This window comes from Hyperolius riggenbachi, chromosome 3 (assembly GCF_040937935.1).
Source record: "Hyperolius riggenbachi isolate aHypRig1 chromosome 3, aHypRig1.pri, whole genome shotgun sequence".
Classification (NCBI taxonomy): Eukaryota; Metazoa; Chordata; class Amphibia; order Anura; family Hyperoliidae; genus Hyperolius; species Hyperolius riggenbachi.
The window spans coordinates 507,348,842-507,371,699 of NC_090648.1; the positions used below are offsets into that span (position 1 = coordinate 507,348,842).

Consider the following 22,858-nt stretch of genomic DNA (forward strand, 5'->3'; position numbering starts at 1 on the left):
GGTAAAATTAAAGTCCATAGACTTTCATTTTTACTTTCACACTCGACGCTGCGGTTCGATGCGTTGCGGTTCCGACGCACCCGGGCGCAGTTTTTCCTCCAACGTACCCGCGAGCCGGCGTTTTCCATCGGGTTTAATTACCAGCTACCGCCGCTGATTGCGTCGCACCGCGGATACCCGACGACATGCCGCAGGCAGACAACGCGTGCAGGAGAGCGGCTCCTGCTCGCGTTGTCTGATGTGAAAGAGCCCTAAGGCTCAAGTGGGCGATGTTACAGTTTAACAGTGTGCTGACCAGAAAGCAGTTATGGGGTAGTGGCCTTTTCATTGTAGTGGCCATTTTATTGTAAGCTGGAATTATTAGCATACCATTGGCCATCTGTGGCAAAATGCAGCACAAATTTTCACCCCACAGTGAGAGACTGCTATTATCCTACCTATTTCACTGCACAGCATCAGGGCTCAAACCCACTAGAGCGATTTTCTGAGCGTTTAGGGACCGATTCAAACCACTGGCAATTTCCCTAAATGCTCAGCCGATGTTAATGGATGGGCAAATTCCACTGGAGCGATTGTGATGACCAAATCGCAAAACTCAGGACATGCAGCATTTTTCGCATTTAGCGTTAGCGATTAGCGTTAGCGTTTCTGCAATGTAACATATATAAACGCTGGCATAAACGCTAATCAAAACCTACACAGAGCGATTTTGCTAACGTTTTGAAGTTACTGCACACTGTAACAAAATTAAAATTAATTGAAAGGACCAATCAGAATTAAAAACGCTATTCGCTAATCGCTACACAACCGCTGGCAAATTGAATACACTTTTTAAAATCGGTACTGAAAACGCTCATGAAATCGCTTGCAAACCGCTCATACAAAACGCTAGCGATTGCGATTAGCGATAGCGATTTGTAGTGGGTTCCAGGTCTGAAGGGAGGTTTGACCCCGAGATTCAATGGGAACTAAAGCCCCACCTACACAGGGAGAACACTGCCGGCCATATGCAATTCACTTCACTTTTCCTCCTAAGAAGCAGTTTTCTGCACTGTGCGTTTTTTTGGGGTGTGTTTTTGGTATGTTCTTGTATGCTTTTCACAATTGCGTCTCCCGTTTGTGCTTTCAAGAGTTTTTGTGCGTTTTGCATTTGTGTTTTTTATTATTTTCCCCTAATCAACGGAATAAAATACAGTAACATAATAACAAAATGAAAAAAAAAACGCAGCAAAAATGCAACTTCTTTAAAATACAATGGCCTCAATTCACTAAGCTTATCTCCTGTCTTTAATAACTCTTCTAGAGTTGTTACCATGGTGATAAGGCATGTAGTATTCAGGAAACATTTTACCTCAGGCAAGCCTAAAGTTAACTCTTCTGTCTTTAAGTTATCTCTCCAAACCTTAAAATAACTCCAGAGTTAGGCCTGGAACCCACTGAAATCAGCAAACACAAAACGCAACCGCTAGCGTTTTGTCTGAGCGGTTTGCAAGCGGATTCATGAGCGTTTTTGGTCGTGTTTTGCAACATTGTATTTTTTTGCCCAGCGGGTGCGTAGCGTTTTGCGTTTTTATCCTGATTGGTCCTGTGAATTATTTTTAATTTTGTTACAGTGTGCTGAACCGCAAAACGCTAGCAAAACCGCTCAGTTTAGGTTTTGCTGAGCGTTTCTGCTAGCGTTTCAATACTTTACATTGAAGCGCTAACGCTCCCAAAATGCTGCAGGTCCTGCGTTTGCGTTTCTGGGAAACGCAAACGCTCCTGTGGAAGTTGCCCCATCCATTAACATTAGCCCAGCGTTTTGGCAAACTGCTAGCGTATCGCAGCGTAGTGTTGGGCGAACAGTGTTCGCCACTGTTCGGGTTCTGCAGAACATCACCCTGTTCGGGTGATGTTCGAGTTCGGCCGAACACCTGACGGTGCTCGGCCAAACCGTTCGGCCACATGGCCGAACTAAGAGCGCATGGCCGAACGTTCCCCGAACGTTCGGCTAGCGCTGTGATTGGCCGAACGGGTCACGTGGTTCGGGCCCGAACGCGCTCTGATTGGCCGAACGGTCACGTGGTTCGGGTAAATAACCCGAACCACGTCATATCTCCGCCATTTCTCTGTGGGTTTAGCTTTGGGTAGGCAGGCAGGGTAGTTCGCTCTCCAGCCACGCTAGCCAGGGTCCCCCCCAGTCATTGTGTGTCGCTGCTGGGAACAGTAGTACACCGCTCGCTCAGCCACACTATATATAGCATTGTTTACTGCCACTGTGTACCTCGCTCAGCCACGCTATATATAGCATTGTGTTTTCTGACACTCTGTGTACACGGCTTAGCCAGACTATATAGCATTGTGTGTACTGCCACTGTGCACCTCGCTCAGCCACGCTATATATAGCATTGTGTTTTCTGACACTCTGTGTACACGGCTTAGCCTGACTATATAGCATTGTGTGTACTGCCACTGTGCACCTCGCTCAGCCACGCTATATATAGCATTGTGTTTACTGCCACTCTGTGTACACCGCTCAGCCAGACTATATACCATTGTTTACTGACACTCTGTGTACACCGCTCAGCCAGACTATATAGCATTGTGTGTACTGCCACTGTGTACCTCGCTCAGCCACGCTATATATAGCATTGTTTACTGACACTCTGTGTACACGGCTCAGCCAGACTATATAGCATTGTGTGTACTGCCACTCTGTGTACACGGCTCAGCCAGACTATATAGCATTGTGTGTACTGCCACTCTGTGTACACGGCTCAGCCAGACTATATAGCATTGTGTGTACTGCCACTCTGTGTACACGGCTCAGCCAGACTATATAGCATTGTGTGTACTGCCACTCTGTGTACACGGCTCAGCCAGACTATATAGCATTGTGTGTACTGCCACTCTGTGTACACCGCTCAGCCAGACTATATAGCATTGTGTGTACTGCCACTCTGTGTACACCGCTCAGCCAGACTATATAGCATTGCGTACTCTGCCAGTCAGTGTGTATATTGCTGGGATCAGTAATACTCCACTCACCGCCAACCACTATATGAGCTCACCATGAGTTCCTCAGAGACCTCCGCTGTGAGCAGCACTCCCAACAACAGCAACAGCCAACGCCCCACGCAAGCTATAACATCCACCCCAGCAGCCAGTGGTCAGCAGCAGCCCTCTCCGGAGGAGAATGTTGTGTCCATCGGTCCGTCGCCAGAACGATTAATGAGGGCTGCCATTGAGGAGATGATGGGGCCTGATGTGGAGGAGGAGGTCTGGCTCAGGCCAGCATCCCAAGTTAATGTTGAGGACGATGAGGGGTCTGTGTCTGGGGATGTTGGGGTGGCAGAGGTGGTGGGTGGGTCAGACTCAGGAGAAGAGTTGTATGATGAGGATGATGATCGGGACCATCTGTATGTGCCTCAGAGTCCGACCCCGGAAAACATGTTGTATCGTGTGTTTAGGTACTAAAATCTGCGTTCCCACTTCCCAGTACTGCCCGCAGTGCCCGGGTCCAAGGATCCATATAATTTTTTGGGCAGCACTATCAAACTGTGGTACTATGAGTGAGTTGCCATGGTCCTTCTGTGCTGCCTGTCACACTCACCATCTGTCTGCAGATGGATTGTTCAACACAGCTACGCCATCTGACATGTAGTCCTGGACCTTGACCATCTTCTCCAGGCGATTGGTGTTGGAGGACGTGAACTTGCCCGATTGCTGTTCTGTTGGCTGCTGCATGGGTGTCAGAAAATGTTCCCACTCCAAGGACACTGCCAATACCATTCCCTTTTCGGCACTAGCAGCAGCTTGTGTTCTTTGCTGCCCTCCTGGTCCTCCTGGGTTTGCTGAAGTCAGTCTGTCGGCGTACAACTGGCTAGAGAAGGAGGAGGATGTCAATCTCCTCTCTAAAGTCTCCATCCTCAAGGGCCTGCTGGAATTGTTCCATTTTTGACCTGTCTGACACTTTCTTCAATCAGTTTTTTAACATTGTGTTTGTATAAACTGGGTATAAACCCAGTAATTGGTGTTGTCCAGATTCCAGAATAATGAATAATAATGAATAGTGAATAATGCGCGGGCCGCGTTCAATGCAGTCTAGCATGAATTGAGCCATGTGTGCCAGAGAGTCCTGCCAGACTCCTCTGTCTTCATGTTCTTGTAAGCGTTGTGATTGTTGTGATGCACCATATTCGTCACCAGCATCACTTTCTTCCTCTTCTGCTGTCCTTTCCTGCTAAATTGTGGAAGTCCAACGTGCACCACTCTGTCCCTCGGCAGTGGGGGCATCCAATTCCTGCTCCAACTCCAGCTGTTCCTCGTCCTGTTCTTTGTCATAGCTGGGACCAGCGTTTCCTGAGGCAGGTTGCCTGATGTTGGTATCATCACGCTGATCGTTTTCATCTTCAGAATCCCCCACTTGCATCATGCCAGCGGTTTCCATCTTCAACATTGATTTCTTCAGTAAACACAGCAGTGGTATTGTAATGCTGACTGTAGAGTTGTCACTGCTCAGTCACGCAACGTGGATTGCTCAATTTTGGAGGACTTGGCAGAGATCCAACATGGTGGCCCAATCAGATCCACAGAAGCTTGGTAGCTACTAGCTGCTGGAATGCGCCTCGGCACTGCGCAAAAGCGTGCTAGCATGTGCAGCGTAGAATTCCAGCGCGTATGCAGGGACATCACCCAGCGAGCGATGGTGCGCTAGATTGAAGCGCTCCTGCATCTCTTGGTGAGTCCTTCAGAAGCGGTACTGGACTTTTAACAATGTTTGTTTTTTTTTCCTTCAACAGAAGATCTGCCACGTTGGAGTGAGGAGGACGCCGCCGACCCCGACACCAAGCTGAACCCCGGCGAACTCCAAGCAGAGGATCTTCAGGAACCCTCAAGGCTTTGAGCAAGCTGAGGAGGATCAGCAGTCCCGACGAGACCTCTCCTCATATGCGACTGAGTGCAGTGGAGCTCCCCAGAACAACCTCTCAGTTGTCACTTTGTCACTGGTCACTTTGTCACTTTGTCACTTTGTCATTTTGTCACTTTGTCAGTTGTCACTTTGTCACTGGTCACTTTGTCACTTGTCACTTTGTCATTTTGTCACTTGTCACTTCTCACTTTGTCACTTGTCACTTTGTCATTTTGTCACTTGTCACTTTGTCACTTGTCACTTCTCACTTTGTCACTTGTCACTTTGTCATTTTGTCACTTTGTCATTTTGTCACTTTGTCACTTTGTCACTGGTCACTTTGTCACTTGTCACTTGGTCACTTGTCCAGATGATCTCGGTACACCTCCTGAGATTCAAATTCCTGCACACATTGCTCTGGGATTTGGGTGTGATGAATGATGCATCTAACTGGCCACCGGAGGCAATTAAGGCCTTCAAAACATTGAAAGCAGCTTTCTGTTCTGCCCCCATTTTGCGTCATGTTGAGTTGTTGACGTCATGTTCATCCTCGGCCTCGCCTTGCATTTCAGTGCGAGGTGCATTTTCCACAGAAAAAGGTTGTGAATCCGGGCACAACATTTGTGGCTGTTCCATTGACCTTTCACAGGTAGAAGATTGTGGGGGTGGGAATAGCTCCTCCGAATAGCCCATTGTGTCCTGAAAACTACTCATTGCATTGCTTTGCGCACACATTTTTTTGTCCTCATGCAAGGCCTGAGTTGCACCTGAAAGCGTGGCCTTCTCCTCCTGCGCCTCCTCCTGTTCCATCACGTCTGCTGCTGCTGGGTTAGCGTTGACGCCCGGTCCCTGTTTATTGAACCTCTTATCTTTATTACATTTATGACTGCATGGCGGTAAAAAGCATGCTATCCGCACGCTTCTTGTCCTCATGCAAGGCCTGGGTTGTTGTGTCTCAAAAAGCATGGCCTTCTCCTCCTGCGCCTGCTCCTGTTCCATCACGTGTGCTGCTGCTGCTGGGTTAGCATAACCGGTCCCTTTTCCTGGAACCTCTTCTCTGTATTACATTTATGACTGCATGGCGACAAAAAGCATGTTACCTGTGCAAAGAAACATGACATTTTCCACATTTAAAAGACAGTTTTTCCTTTGAAACTTTACAATCAATTTTCTCAAAAACTATAAGCTCTTTTTCAAATATTTTTTTCCTCTTGTACCCACTCCCAAGGTGCACATACCCTGCTAATTTGGGGTATGTAGCATGTAAGGAAGCTTTACAAAGCACGAAAGTTCGGGTCCCCATTGACTTCCATTATGTTCGGAGTTCGGCGCGAACACCCGAACATCGCGGCGATGTTCGGCGAACGTTCGCGAACCCGAACATCTAGGTGTTCGCCCAACACTATCGCAGCGCTGCCAAAACGCTGCCAAAAGCGCTTCTGTGGGTTCCAGCCCTTAAAGACAGGCTGTTGTTAATTAACTGCGTGTGAAAATAACTACAGAGAATGTAAATTAACTACAGAGGAGGTCAAATAACTACAGAGAAGGTAAATTAACTACAGAGGAGGTAACTTAAGGAATGAAGAGATAAGATAACTCTCTCACTGTGTGGAGGTAAGTTTTCTCTTGCCTTATTATCTCCAGCATGATCTTAGTGAATTGAGGCCATTCAATTCACCAAGCTTATCTCCTGTCTTTAATACCATTTCTAGAGTTGTTACCATGGTGATAAGGCATGTAGTATTCAGGAAACATTTTACCTCAGGCAAACCTAAAGTTAACTCTTCTGTCTTTAAGTTAACTCTTCAATCCTTAAAATAACTCCAGAGTTAAAGACAGGCTGTTTATTAACTGCGTGTGAAAATAACTACAGAGGAGGTAAATTAACTACATAGGAGGTCAATGAACTACAGAGGAGGTAATGTAAGGAATGAAGAGATAAGATAACTCTCTCACTGTGTGGAGGTAAGTTTACTCTTGCCTTATTATCTCCAGCATGATCTTAGTGAATTGAGGCCATGTGTTTGTAGCACAGGTGTTTTTGAAAATCATGGAACATATACAGGTATATGCCCTTTTACATGCGACCCATAGACTTTCATTAGCAGCAAAAATGCATGCGTTTTCTGCAACACTAGTGTTCCTGCCTAGTGTGTTCCTAGCCTTGTGATAACTGTTTGATTAGGACATGATATAACGACCGCTCAGCGCACTACACACAGGGGCGGGCTTACCATAAAGCCACCTGTGTCACATGATTCAGGAGGAAAAATCTAGGGTGCGGTGTTTGGACAAAAAGTTTGGGCCACCCGCCTCTCCGCTCTCCCACCCACCTTCCTGGCACACACACTACCCTCCTCATCCACGTATGTCCAAATCCCCTGTCGTGATATAACTGATAGCACCTACCGCCTTTCTCAATGACATAATAAGCAGGTGAGGTGTCAATATATGCCTTTTACCAAAGCATGCTACAGTAAAACCCTCTCACTAGCAAGGGATAACCATGGCCAGCCAGGGCAGGGGGTGGCAGCGCATGCTCCAAAGTTTGCTTTAGACAGCAGAAAGTCTAGAACCGGCCCTGACTACACAACTGCATCTTTCTCTGATCAGTAATATCATTCTTTTTTTTTTTTCTTTGATTCAGGAGTCAAACTCATGACCTCATGCTTCACAGTCAAGGGCAGTACATCTACACCTCAGTACCTCTGGACCATATTCTGTAAATATGTAGTTACTCTCATCACAAACAAAGGTCACAGGAGCGTGCGGTTAAAGTATTACGCGAGCCTAAGCATAAGCTCTTGCACAGTATCTAATGGATGAGCAGTGAGATCTTTATCTCAGTGTTGGCTCTGATTCTTAGCTTCTGAGACTATAACGGCTAATTAGCTGATTACATAACTGCAGCGGCCGGACTCGTTTGTTGTCTGGGCTTACCCTGCCTTGAAACACACCTTGTTAAAAAATAAAATGTAGAAGGATGAATAGTATACAAGGCCGCCAACAAGACCTCAAAGAACAAACCAAAGGAAATCCAGATACCTCCACTTCCCATGCCAGGACCACACCCTAAAGCCCTAAAGCCTTGTACACCTGCTGGATGGTTATTGGGAGGGGCGTGGCATTAGCGGCATGCTAATTGGCTGCCTGGTACGTAACTACACTGAACTGAAGAGGAGAGAAGAGGACCTGTCCTGCAGCCGTGAGGAGGTGATGCAGGGTGGCCTCTTAGATGACAGGTTGTATTGGGCCTGATCTGATGGATAGGAGTGCTAGGGAGGGTGACAGGAGGTGATTGATGGCTGTCTCAGGGGGTGGTTAGAGGGGAAAATAGATGCAATCAATGCACTGGGGAGGTGATCGGAAGGGGGTCTGAGGGGGATCTGAGGGTTTGGCCGAGTGATCAGGAGCCCACAGGGGGCAGATTAGGGCCTTATCTGATGGATAGGTGTGCTAGGGGGTGACAGGAGGTGATTGATGGGTGTCTCAAGGTGTGATTAGAGGGGGGAAATAGATGCAAGCAATGCACTGGCGAGGTGATCAGGGCTGGGGTCTGAGGGCGTTCTGAGGGTGTGGGCGGGTGATTGGGTGCCCTAGGGGCAGATAGGGGTCTAATCTGATGGGTATCAGTGACAGGGGCTGATTGATGGGTGATCAGTGGATGATTAGATGGCAGAACAGATGTAAACAATGCACTTTGGAGGTGATCTGAGGGTAGGTCTGGGGCAATCTGATGGTGTGGGTGGGTGATCAGATTGCCCGCAAGGGGCAAGTTAGGGGCTGATTGATGGGTGGCAGTGACAGGGGCTGATTGATGGGTGGCAGTGACAGGGGGTGATTGAGGGGTGATTGACAGGTGATCAGTGGGTTATTACAGGGAAGAACAGATGTAAATAATGCACTGGCGAATTGATAAGGGGGGGGGTCTGAGGGCAATCTGAGCGTGTGGGTGGGTGATTGGGTGCCCGCAAGGGGCAGATTAGGGTCTAATCTGATGGGTAACAGTGACAGGTGGTGATAGGGGGTAATTGATGGGTAATTAGTGGGTGTTTAGAGGAGAGAACAGATGCACTTGGGAGGTGATCTGATGTCGGATCTGCGGGCGATCTATTGGTGTGGGTGGGTGATCAGATTGCCCACAAGGGGCAGGTTAGGGGCTGATTGATGGGTGGTAGTGACAGGGGGTGATTGATGGGTGATTGACAGGTGATTGACAGGTGATCAGTGGGTTATTACAGGGAAGAACAGATGTAAATATTGCACTGGCGAATTGATAAGGGGGGGGGGGGGTCTGAGGGCAATCTGAGCGTGTGGGTGGGTGATTGGGTGCCCGCAAGAGGCAGATTAGGGTCTAATCTGATGGGTAACAGTGACAGGTGGTGATAGGGGGTGATTGATGAGTAATTAGTGGGTGTTTAGAGGAGAGAACAGATGTAAACACTGCACTTGGGAGGTGATCTGATGTCGGATCTGCGGGCGATCTATTGGTGTGGGTGGGTGATCAGATTGCCCGCAAGGGGCAGGTTAGGGGCTGATTAATGGGTGGCATTGACAGGGGGTGATTGATGGGTGATTGACAGGTAATTGACAGGTGATCAGTGGGTTATTACAGGGGGGATAGAGGCATACAGTACATGGGGAGGGGTGATCAGGAGGGAGCAGGGGCAGATTATGGTAAAAAAAAATAGTGTTGACAGATAGTGACAGGGAGTGATTGATGGGTGATTAGGGGGGTGACTGGGTGCTAACAGTGGTCTGGGGGGTGGGCAGGGGGGGTCTGAGCGGGGCTGTGGGTGATCAGGGGGCAGGGGGGGAAATCAGTGTGCTTGGGTGCAGACTAGGGTGGCTGCAGCCTGCCCTGGTGGTCCCTCGGACACTGGGGCCACCAGGGCAGGAGGCAGCCTGTATAATAGGCTTTGTATACATTATAAAGCCTATTATACGCGTGTCAGCGGCGATCCGGGTGCTAGTAACCCGCCGGCACTTCCGAACGGCTGGCGGGTTACAGCGCGAGGGGGGCGGAGCCAGTCGCCGACGGCTGATCGCGTCACGAATGACGCATAACCACGCCCGCCACCGCCGATGGGCGTATTGCGGTCATTTGGGCCCAGCCCTTGCCGCCGCCCATCGGCTTAAGGTGGTCGGCAAGTGGTTAAAGTGAAAACAACAAGATTTCTGCATGGAAATCGGAATTTCAGCACCAATTAGAGGCTTAACAAAAACCAACCAACAGGATTTCTGCATGAAAATCGGAATTATTTCAGCACCAATTGTAATTGTAATGACCGCCGTGGAACCACCTCTAGGTCCCATAGCCTACATGACAACTCCTGCTGCTCAAAAACAAAATTGTAATGACTACCTTGGAACCACCTCTAGGTCCCATGGCCTACGCAACAACTCCTGCTGGTCCAAACCAAAATTGTAATGACCGCCGTGGAACCACCTCTAGGTCCCATAGCCTACGCGACAATTCCTGCTGCTCCAAACCAAAATTGTAATGACCGCTGTGGAACCACCTCTAGGTCCCATAGCCTACGCGACAACTCCTGCTGCTCCAAACCAAAATTGTAATGACCGCCGTGGAATCACCTCTAGGTCCCACAGCCTACGTGACAACTCCTGCTGCTCCAAACCAAACTTATAATGACTGCCGTGGAACCACCTCTAGGCCCCATGGCTTACACGACAACTCCTGCTGCAAAAAAAAAAAAAAAAAAAAGACCGGTGAAACAGCCAATAGGTCCCATGGCCTACGATTTATCAAAAACGAGGTTTCAATTGAGATTACTGAAATTTTTCCATCGGAACGCGGAATTGCGCAAAATTCCGACGGTATGTAACGGTTATGGAATTTAACACTGACGGAACTCCGGAATTCCGCGGAATCGTAAATTGCACTTTCCGATCATCCCTACTCTTAACAGATGTATTGTACTATTCACGTTTTGATTTTGGTGACTTTTGTATAGTAAATGAAGAGAATTCTGTTCCTGGCATCTTCTATCTTGCTTCCCTCTAAATGAAACCATTCCTGAAGTCATTTCCTCCCTTACTTTTTTTCTCCTAGAATCTGCACTGTCATATCTAGCTTGCTTTGTAAACACATGTGAGCACAGCATAGATCCGATTTCAGCAAGTCACTGAACTGCCCTTAGCCAATCAGTGAGGAGCAGGAATGTGGGAGGGTAGATAGCAAGCTTCCCTCTCCCTGGCAATGTACCAAACAGAGTCAGGCTGACTGAGATAAGATTTATTACAGCAGAAACATTTCTAATTATATTGGAATGCTTGCAATGCAGGGTAAGGTTGGAAGCTGCATATCAAACACAGAGCACACAGTCCCTCTTTAGCAGCTTATGTGATGGGTTGTTGTCCCTTGCAGTGATGTCCCTGCTAATCACAGGCATGCATTCAAATCCCTCCTAGGAGAGCCCGCCCACAGATCTCTGGATTTGCTACTGCCACAAAGGATCACATGACCTGAACTTCTAGCTACTATTTAAAGTACTGCGAGGGCTTCTTTCCGCGATAGTAATTCTTAATACGCTATAAAAGGATTAGGATTTGTTAAGGTGACCAGCGTTCTGCTTTAAGAACATTACAGTAATTCTCCCTGACATGAGGGTAATAAGTTTACACACTTTATTTTCTGGCTTGATGTGGAAAGTGCTTATTTCTGCATTTCTGCCTTCAGAAATGGATGGTGGCCAAGAGCAGAATATCTGGCTGATAATTTCTGCTGCATTGCAACTCCGGGAATAAATATAGACGCACAGGGAAGCCTAGTCATCCATGGGGTGAGGGGAAGATGGATGATGATGGGTCAAAGGGTCAACAAAAGCCTGATAAATGGAAAATAGGACAGCTAAAAACTTGTTACAAAGCAAACCTGTCAAGGATGGAATCTGACATTGTGGCTAAATCACAGGGTGACCGTTACAGATCCTTCTCTGTTCCCTAACCAGCTGTGTGCTGAGCTGCAGACTTCTACTCTCTGACATTGAGCTCTGCCCGCCCCTTCCTGTCTTACGCAGTTCAATGAGAGGCTCCCACACGCCACTATAAGTGTTCTCATTGGTTTCTGTGTAGATCCATCTCAGACATTCTATCCCTTTATTCCAGGCTTTTTCAACCAGGATTCCTTGAGGACTCTGCAGGAGTTCCCTGGCATTTCCCCCATCGCGGGAGAAGTATAATAGAGCACATTATAATAGGAGGTACTATAAAAAGAAGCATTAAATTGGGGGTCAGAATAATAATGAGCAAATTAATAAAAAGCACTAGAATAAGTAGACAGTATAATGAGTGGCAGTATATTAGGGGGTAGTGAAATAAACAGCCACACCTACTTTTAACCACTTCAGCCCGCAGATGTTTTCACCATCAGGACGAATGCAATTTTCCCCTGTCAGCGCTCCTCCCATTCATCCGCCAATAACTTTATCACTACTCTTCACACGTAAATGATCTATACCTTGGGTTTTTTTGCCACCAATTAGGCTTTCTTTGGGTGGTACATTTTGCTAAGAATTATTTTATTCTAAATGCATTTTAACAGGAATGATAAGAAAGAAAATGGAAAAAAATTATTATTTCTCAGATTTCAGCCATTATAGTTTTAAAATAAAACGTTCTACTGTGAATAAAATCAACACATTTGATTTGCCCATTTGTCCCGGTTATTGCGATGTTTAAAATATTTCCCTAGTACAATGTATGGTGCAAATATTTTATTTAGAAATAAAGGTGCATTTTTTCAGTTTTGCGTCCATCCATTACAAGCCCATATAGGCTCAAGGTAATAAGGTGTATAGTAATATATCTTCACAACATACATATTTAAAAAGTTTAGTCCCTATGGTAACTATTTATGTGTTTTTTTTAAAGTGTAATTTAAAAAAAAATTAAACATGTGTTTTTATTTTTTTAGTTAATGGGCAGGGTGGGGAGTTAATCAGTTTTTATTTAGGGGGTATTGTGTTTTTTTTCCATTTCTACTTTAAAGAGGAACTGTAACGACAAAACGTCCCCTAGGGGTACTCACCTCGGGTGGGGGAAGCCTCAGGATCCTAATGAGGCTTCCCACGCCGTCCTCTGTCCCACGGGGGTCTCGCTGTAGCCCTCCGTGCAGCGGTGACGCAATATTTACCTTCCTGGCTCCTGCGCAGGCGCTCTGACGGCTGTCGGCTCCGAAATAGGCGGAAATACCCGATCGCCGTCGGGTCTGCTCTACTGCGCAGGCGCAAGTTTCCGGCACCTGCGCAGTAGAGCGGACCCGACGGAGATCGGGTATTTCCGTCTATTTCCGTGCTGAAAGCAGCCACAGCGCCCCCGCTGGAGCCAGCAAAGGTAAATATTGAAGTTACAGTCGGCTCTGTCGCCGGCTGTTCGGAGGGCTGCAGCGAGACCCCCGTGGGACAGAGGACGGCGTGGGAAGCCTCATTAGGATCCGGAGGCTTCCCCCACCCGAGGTGAGTACCCCCCAGGGGAGGTTTTTGTTGTTACAGAGTCTCTTTAATTTTACTTTTTGGCCACTAGGTGGCGCTAAGCACTCTTCTGGAAGATACCAGGGAGTGCAAGATCCTTTTTTTTTACATTTCAGTTCATGAATCAAATACCTCCTGATTGGAGGCATTTGATTTACTTGCAGGGAATTGTTAGCCTGGGGGAACACTCCTAGTCTCCTACCTCTTCAGCAATCAATCCCCTGTAATAGCAGCAGGGAAAGAGCAACCTGCACGCGGATATGTGTGTACAAGGGCAGCAACACTACTGGATGGATATATTTGGCCAAATTGCCTTTGAATGGTGATTTTTGGACAAATAAATCCGTCCAGATTGGCTTAAGTGGTTGAAGTCCATGCCCCCTGCAAAATAAATACACGAGTTCCTCAAGATCCAAAAATTGTTTGCAGGGGTTCCTCCAGGGTAACAAGTTGAGAAAGGCTGCTCTATTCCATCAGGGCCAGATTTGTACTTAGTACCGCCCAAGGCCCATTATCAAAAGCTTCCCCTGGACCAACAGCATCCTAAACTCCCACCCAACACAGCAGGGATTAGATTGTAGGGTCCTCTGAGGACAGCTAGTGACATGATGGCAGGGATTACATTATAAGCTCCTCTGAGGACAGTTAGTGACATGATGGCAGGGATTACATTATAAGCTCCTCTGAGGACAGTTAGTGACATGATGGCAGGGATTACATTATAAACTCCTCTGAGGACAGTTAGTGACATGAGGGCAGGGATTATATTATAAACTCCTCTGAGGACAGTTAGTGACATGATGGCAGGATTACATTATAAGCTCCTCTGAGGACAGTTAGTGACATGATGGCAGGGATTACATTATAAACTCCTCTGAGGACAGTCAGTGACATGATGGCAGGGATTACATTATAAACTCCTCTGAGGACAGTTAGTGACATGATGGCAGGATTACATTATAAGATCCTCTGAGGACAGTTAGTGACATGATGGCAGGGATTACATTATAAGCTCCTCTGAGGACAGTTAGTGACATGATGACAGGGATTACATTATAAGCTCCTCTGAGGACAGTTAGTGACACAATGGCAGGGATTCGATTGTAAGCTTCTTGGTGAGCGGCACATTGGGTGAGTGACAGGCAGCTCAGTGACCACTGTAAGTGCCCGTTCTCTGCCCCTTCATCCCCGAGTGCCAGATTAGGCTACTGCCTGCTGGTAGCCGCCACCATTAATAAGTGACCCCACCCCCCAATATCTATCAGCAGTCATAGGTAACACCCCATATATTTTCCAGTAGTCATAAGTGGTTCCCAATATATGGCTGCAGTCATAGATGGCCCCCAATATATACTTTTACCCATAGGTGCCCCCCAATATATATCTGCAGCCATAGGTGCCCCCCAATATCGAACAGCAGTTATAGGTGTCCCCAAATATCCTGCAGCATTAATAAGTGACCCCTAATATATACACCAGCAATAATAGGTCACCCAATATATACCTCAAGTTATAGGTGTCCCCCAATATCTGCTAGTAGTCCGAATACATGCCAACAGTCATAGGTGGCCCCCAATATATATCTCCAGTCATAGGCGGCCCCCAATATATATCTCCAGTCATAGGTGGCCCCCAATATATAACCGCAGTCATAGGCGGCCCCCAATATATATAACCGCAGTCAGAGGCGGCCCCCAATATATATAACCGCAGTCAGAGGCGGCCCCCAATATATAACCGCAGTCATAGGCATCCCCCAGTCTGATTTGACACCCAAATAGGAGGTTCCGAGGAGCAAATTTCACATTTTCAAATAATTACAAGTAACTGCAAAGTTCCGGATCATACTTATGGTTACTAGCTAAATTAATTTTGATTTTTTTTCTTGAAATGTAACATCGTAATTTAGCATCATAATTACGAATTTCAATGCAAAATTACATTTATGCTAAATTCGAGCTCAACAATACAGATAAAGGGAAATAAATCAATAAGTCAATACATTGCAAAGTGAGCAGTTAAAAAATAGAAGCGAGATCAAGAAATGATTGCTATTCGCCATGTAATGTGTTCATGTTGTTTGATTCACAATCATCCTGCAGGTCCTCACCTTTACTACTGGCAGACATGGAAATACAGCCAGCACCACCTGCCATTATCTATAACCACACCCCCTAACTATGCGATAGACTAAAAGGTTGTTTTTTTTATAAATACACATATACACAGAGGGAGATACTAGTTGCTTGGATGTTGGAAACAGCTGTTATTTCCCACAATGCAACGAGGTTCACAGACAGGAAACTGTCAGGACCATGGTCATGACATCACACTGTGGGAGGGGTTTCACCACAATATCAGCCATACAGCGCCCCCTGATGATCTGTTTGAGAAAAGGTAAAGCTTTCTTGTGGGAAAAAGGATTATTAGCTACTGACTGGAATTAAGTGCAATCCTGGGTTATAGCTCCTCTTTAAGTCAGATAAGATGAGATGAATTGTAAGTTAATAAGTGAGTTGAGATAATTCATTAGTTACCTTTGTGACTCCACCCCATTGTTTCTTATATTATGTATTTATATTACTATATATTTATCTTTATTATATTATTTACCAGAGTATTTGTAATGGGTATTAAAGCGGACCTGAACGCAGAACTTCCTCTCTGCTCTAAACGATAAGCAACAGCATAATAGCCTTTAAAGAAAAACATTTCTTTGTTACGGCTGATACAAATCCTGCAATGAATCTGTAGTGTGTCCACTTCCTGCTTTCAAGGAAGCAGACATAATGTTGACATCCTGTGCTTTCAAATTAGCTTATCTGCCTTATCTGTCATGGCAGTCAGGTGACACAGAGGAGAGATCAAATTACAGCTTTTGATTAGACACAAACGAGGGGAAATTACACAGGCTAAACTCTCTAAGTGCATACAGGGTGTATTTCTCTAGGTTTTCCTTCTGTCCTGTGCAAGAGTTCAGGTCCACTTTAACCTCTCTGGCGGTAAGCCCGAGCTGAGCTCGGGCTATGCCGCGCAGGAGGATTTCTCAGGCTCTGTTGGGGCGATTCACCCCATTCAAAGTGCTGTGCGCGCAGCCAGCACTTTGCTAGCCGCGCGCACAGCTTGATCACCGCCGCTCTGCGGCGATCGCCCGCACGCAGCGGCGGAAGAGGGCCCCCCCCCCGCCAGAGCCCTGCGCTGCCCGGACCAATAAGTTCCGGGCAGCGCTATGGGCTGGATCGAGTGCGCCTGACGTCAGGACGTCGGCTGACGTCCATGACGTCATGCCGATTGTCGCCATGGCGACAGGAGAAGCCAAACAGGGGAAAACGTTACATACGCGCTCCCCTGTTTCCTATTGATGCCGGCGATGATCGCACTAGAGGGCCACATGCGCCCTCTAGTGGTGTTTCATGTAGCTACCACTCTGGTAGCTTTACATGAAACAAAAAACATTTTTTAAAAAAAGAAAAGGATTTTTGCCCATTTGGCAAAATAAATTAACCGCCAGGGAGGTTAATCATATCTTACAAACCTTTGCAACAGATTTGGAACAGAAATAGGAGCACATGTGAGTAGTGATTAGAGGAAGGTTTTATACAAGTTTATACAACAGCAGTAAGACGGATGTATGAATGACGGTGAAGCTATAGTACTGTAGTCTTGTCTCACAGGCTGTCTGACACTACAGTACTTCAGATTGTCACATGGCTGCAGAAGAACCGAGAAATCCCTCCCACGAGATCTGTCACCCTGCGGTGGAGTTCTGCAAATTATTTTCAACGAAAATAAACATATAGATCACTGCACGGTTGGCGTGTGAAGTATAGAGACGGAAACCACAAAGTAAACCACAAGAGCTAGCGCTCGCTCATGCCATTTCACTGTACAGCGACCTCACACACATGACAACCAATGAGATTCTGTCTACTGCATATTATTACCTGAAAATGTCTGTATTCGATTCTGCAGTTGTTATACAGAAGTCACAGTGCCTAGGTCCCTCTGAGTACTGCACGGTCAGCCTCTCAATGGAGAAAATCAGAGGAACGCCCTGGCTGAAAGTCTATGGTGTATACAAGTGTCTCCTAATGCAATGTCGGTGGCCTCCTTGGTGTTGTTTGTTCCATGTGGGAACTTCAAAGGACAGTCATGTAGTCTGGTCCCACTAGTGTGTCTTTTCCTGACTCCTCCCCCCTCCCCATCAAGCCCTGCATTTGGCTTGGTTGGGAGCCCAGCAGTTTGTTGGCACAACACAGTTGTTCTGAAGGATTTTTTGCAATGGCATCACACCCAGGGCCGGTTGTAGACTTTTTTCTGCCTGAGACAAACTGAGACAAAATCTTGGGGGGTGATATGCCCCTGATTAAGCCACGCCCACTGAATGAAGCCCCACCTCCTGCACTAAGCCACACCTCCACCGATGTTTGTATCTCCTTCTGTCCCCCTTTGTGCCTCCTTCAGTCCCCTTGTGCCACCTTTGCCTCCCTGTATTTCCCTCTGACTCTACCCAGTTTGGTGTACCTATTAAAAGGATGTCCTACCCAGTATTACTATAGTGTTCCTACTTCCTAATAAATGGAGACCCTGCTCAGTATTGATATAGTGTTCCTAATAAAGGGAGGTCCTACCCAGTATTAGTATAATGTTCCTAATACAGGGAGGCCCTACCCAGTATTAGTATAGTGTTCCTAATAGAGGGAGGCTGTGAGAAAACACGGAAAAGCTGCCGCGTGTACTGACAGCAAGGCGGCTGGCTCCGCGTTCAGTGCGGCGGTTTGTATGCAGCAGCATGCGTCTGATACTATGATAGATCGCGGAAAAGCCGCCCCATGTACTGGCAGCAAGGCGGCTGTTTCCGCGTCCAACACGACGGTTTGCACGCAGCAGTGTGTGTCTGGTGTGGCTGGCTCTGTTAGAGCACCTGGATGGAGAGCTACGCGCGCGGCCGCCAGAAGTCAGGACCTTTATGCCAGCTGGAGATGGATCAGCTGATCAGGACGATCAGCTGATTCCTGCTGGACTCCTGGTTGGCTGAGTGGCTCGTGCGGGGCGGCAGAGTCCTGCAACTATATATACAGCTTGCTTGCCAGTTGCTGGTTGTCTGCCATTGCAAACACTTATGTGGAAGCATTCAGACCATAGTCAGATCCTACAGTGTGTTAGAACCAGGAGGACCTGGGAATTCACACTGAGCCAGATTACTTCTATTTATAATTGTATTATTATTCAGACTAGTTCCAGGGTGTAGAGACCAAGGACCTCACACCCAAAGACTAGGGAACTGTATTGTCTTTGTGTTATATTTCAGACTAGTTCCAGGGTGTAGAGACCAAGGACCTCACACCCAAAGACTAGGGAACTGTATTGTCTTTGTGTTATATTTCAGACTAGTTCCAGGGTGTAGAGACCAAGGACCTCACACCCAAAGACTAGGGAACTGTATTGTCTTTGTGTTATATTTCAGACTAGTTCCAGGGTGTAGAGACCAAGGATCTCACACCCAAAGACTAGGGAACTGTATTGTCTTTGTGCTATATTTCTGACTAGTTCCAGGGTGTAGAGACCAAGGACCTCACACCCAAAGACTAGGGAACTGTATTGTCTTTGTGTTATATTTCAGACTAGTTCCAGGGTGTAGAGACCAAGGACTTCACACCCAAAGACTAGGGAACTGTATTGTCTTTGTGTTATATTTCAGACTAGTTCCAGTGTGTAGAGACCAAGGACCTCACACCCAAAGACTAGGGAACTGTATTGTCTTTGTGTTATATTTCAGACTAGTTCCAGGGTGTAGAGACCAAGGACCTCACACCCAAAGACTAGGGAATTGTATTATCATTTGTGTTATTCTCCAGACCTGCTTGTGACGCCCATCTTCCAGGGGTCACTAGTCACCGGGTTTTCTTGCTATTCAGCCTGAGACTCCGCCTCTTGGAGGTCTCAGGCTGCTGCACTTCCAAAGGGATGTATTTCTCATACTGCCAAGGGCCACCTGCTCCTCGGGTGGTCCTCACTCAAAGTTATTACTGTTGCACCAAACACTCACACTTTATAGGTGTCCAGAGGTTAGTAATATATCTGTATTATCAGTGATTCTGCAGATCATCAATATTCGGGTATATATCTGTATTCTTGGTGATACTGCAGATCGCCAATAATCAGATTCTCTCTGCGTGCTGACACCGATCGTTACAGAATGGCAGACCCAAACCAAATGGACGCACTGTATAGGCATGTTGAAGTCCTGACTGCCGTGGTAAACAATCTTTCCAGGGGTAGTTTTGAACCAACAGACCCAGATCAGCCAGCTATTTGGGGCTAATCAGGAACTTCAATCAGCCATAAACTCAGTGCGATCTCCTCCTAGCACAGACGTACGTATGCCTGTACCCGAAAGGTTTTCTGGTCACAGATCTGACTTTCAAAACTTTAGAAATAGAGTGTTATCATACTTTGAGTTGAGGCCTAATTCATCTGGAACCGTGGCACAGAGATTTACGTTTATTAAGACCCTGTTGTCAGGGGATTCCCAGACCTGGGCATATAATCTTCAGCCAGGAGATGGGGCTTTGGCCTCGGTTGAGGAATTTTTTAAAGCTATGGCTATAATTTATGATGATCTGGACATTGCCTCTACTGCTGAGCGGAAGCTCAAGACGTTGCGGCAAGGCAAGGATCCGGTTGAATATTACGCAGCTGAGTTCAGGAAATGGGCAGTATCTGCAAGATAGGACTCATTTGCACTGTTGGACTGTTTTTTGGCAGGGTTGTCGGATACAGTTTATGATGTGATGATTGGATATCCTGAGCCCAAATCTGTAGACGAGGCAATTTCGTTGGCCGTACAGATAGATCGCCGTTTGCACTACCAGAGACAGGTTCGTGGTAGGAATGCTAGAAGGTCTGTCTTACACGACTCTTCTCGGTCTCCATCACTCGCAGACGAGCCGATGCAAATCGGGTGTTCAGGGTTGAGTCAGGAGAAAGAGAGTCACAGAGGGCCAAGAAAATGCAATCTAGATGGTGATAAGGCGCCAGGAGAATGCTGCCATCTGGGGTTGGTCAACACCATAGGCGAGCAGTCTTTACCCCTAAACAATGATCGTCTGCTCCTTCCCTGCTCTATTACATGGGAGGATCAGACGAGTTCGGCAGAAGCCGTTGTGGACTCCGGTTCTGCCGCAAACCTCATTGATTACGATTTCGTTAAAAGATTGGGGATCCCTTTGTCCCCACTTGACCAGCAGATTCTGGTCACTGCAGTGGATGACTCGCTGCTGCTGAGTAGTCAATCTCTTTTTCAAACCCCCTTGTTGTCATGTTGTTTAGGGGCATCACATGAAGAGAGATTACAGTTCCTGGTTATGCCCATGGCAACCTCCACCATTGTTCTTGGTATGCCCTGGTTGCAACTCCTCTCCCCACAGATTGACTGGGCTTCAGGTCAGCTGCTGGAATGGTCAGCCTATTGCCATCAGCATTGCTTGGCAGAGCGGCAGTTCGTGCTACCAAGATACGGGTTGGAGGAGTGGTAGTGCAGGTTAAAGCAGAAGCTGTAGTTAAAGATGCCAAGCCTGAGACCGGCCTACCTCGGAGGGTGGTCAGAGCACCTGCGGAGACGGTGGAGGACTGGATGCCTAGTCTGGGCCCTTGCCAGCGAGACATTCTAGAGGGTAAAACATCTTGTCAGACTTCACCGGGTACATTACAAAATTTACCAGTGTCAAGGAAATCCCGGACTCTGAAAAATCAGACTAGTAAGAGAAAGTCTGTAGAGTGGGAGTTTTCTCCAGGGGACATGGTGTACGTGTCCTCTCGGCATAGGGCCCCCGAAGCGATTATCAACCAAACTGGGTCCTACATTCATAGGACCATTCCCAGTGATCAGGAGGGTTAGTTTTGCCACCTATGCTGTCGATCTCCCAGCTAGTATGAGAGGTGTAAGATCAGTCCATGTGACTCTGTTGAAGCCAGCAGTGCACGTGGACTCCCCTCCCTCCCTCCCCGTGATGGTAAGAGATCAATCGGAATGTGAGACCGAAAAGTTTCTAGACCCACATTCTGAAAGACCTGGTGGGAAGTGTCCGGAGTCCACTCCTCGGGGGGGGTCGGTTGGTACTGTGAGAAAACACGGAAAAGCCGCCGCGTGTACTGACAGCAAGGCGGCTGGCTCCGCGTTCAGTGCGGCGGTTTGTATGCAGCAGCATGCGTCTGATACTATGATAGATTGCGGAAAAGCCGCCCCATGTACTGGCAGCAAGGCGGCTGTTTCCGCGTCGAACACGGCGGTTTGCACGCAGCAGTGTGTGTCTGGTGTGGCTGGCTCTGTTAGTGCACCTGGATGGAGAGCTACGCGCGCGGCCGCCAGAAGTCAGGACCTTTATGCCAGCTGGAGATGGATCAGCTGATCAGGACGATCAGCTGATTCCTGCTGGACTCCTGGTTGGCTGAGTGGCTCGTGCGGGGCGGCAGAGTCCTGCAACTATATATACAGCTTGCTTGCCAGTTGCTGGTTGTCTGCCATTGCAAACACTTATGTGGAAGCATTCAGACCTATAGTCAGATCCTACAGTGTGTTAGAACCAGGAGGACCTGGGAATTCGCACTGAGCCAGATTACTTCTATTTATAATTGTATTATTATTCAGACTAGTTCCAGGGTGTAGAGACCAAGGACCTCACACCCAAAGACTAGGGAACTGTATTGTCTTTGTGTTATATTTCAGACTAGTTCCAGGGTGTAGAGACCAAGGACCTTACACCCAAAGACTAGGGAACTGTATTGTCTTTGTGTTATATTTCAGACTAGTTCCAGGGTGTAGAGACCAAGGACCTCACACCCAAAGACTAGGGAACTGTATTGTCTTTGTGTTATATTTCAGACTAGTTCCAGGGTGTAGAGACCAAGGACCTCACACCCAAAGACTAGGGAATTGTATTATCATTTGTGTTATTATCCAGACCTGCTTGTGACGCCCATCTTCCAGGGGTCACTAGTCACCGGGTTTTCTTGCTATTCAGCCTGAGACTCCGCCTCTTGGAGGTCTCAGGCTGCTGCACTTCCAAAGGGAGGTATTTCTCATACTGCCAAGGACCACCTGCTCCTCGGGTGGTCCTCACTCAAAGTTATTACTGTTGCACCAAACACTCACACTTTATAGGTGTCCAGAGGTTAGTAATATATCTGTATTATCGGTGATTCTGCAGATCATCAATAATCGGGTATATATCTGTATATTTGGTGATACTGCAGATCGTCAATAATCAGATTCTCTCTGCGTGCTGACACCGATCGTTACAGAGGCCCTACCCAGTATTAGTATAGTGTTCCTAATAAAGGGAGGCCCTACCCAGTATTAGTATAGTGTTCCTAATAAAGGTAGGCCCTACCCAGTATTAGTATAGTGTTCCTAATAAAGGGAGGTCCTACCCAGTATTAGTATAGTGTTCCTAATAAAGGGAGGCCCCACCCA

At 47.1% G+C, this 22,858-nt stretch overlaps 1 protein-coding gene across 2 annotated transcripts in view; it reads right to left on the reverse strand.

The window, feature by feature from the left end:
- The window catches only part of CRACR2A (calcium release activated channel regulator 2A), a 181,731-nt gene that overhangs the window by 107,160 nt on the left and 51,713 nt on the right, over positions 1–22,858 (reverse strand). The gene's annotated exons all lie outside the window — the stretch shown is intronic.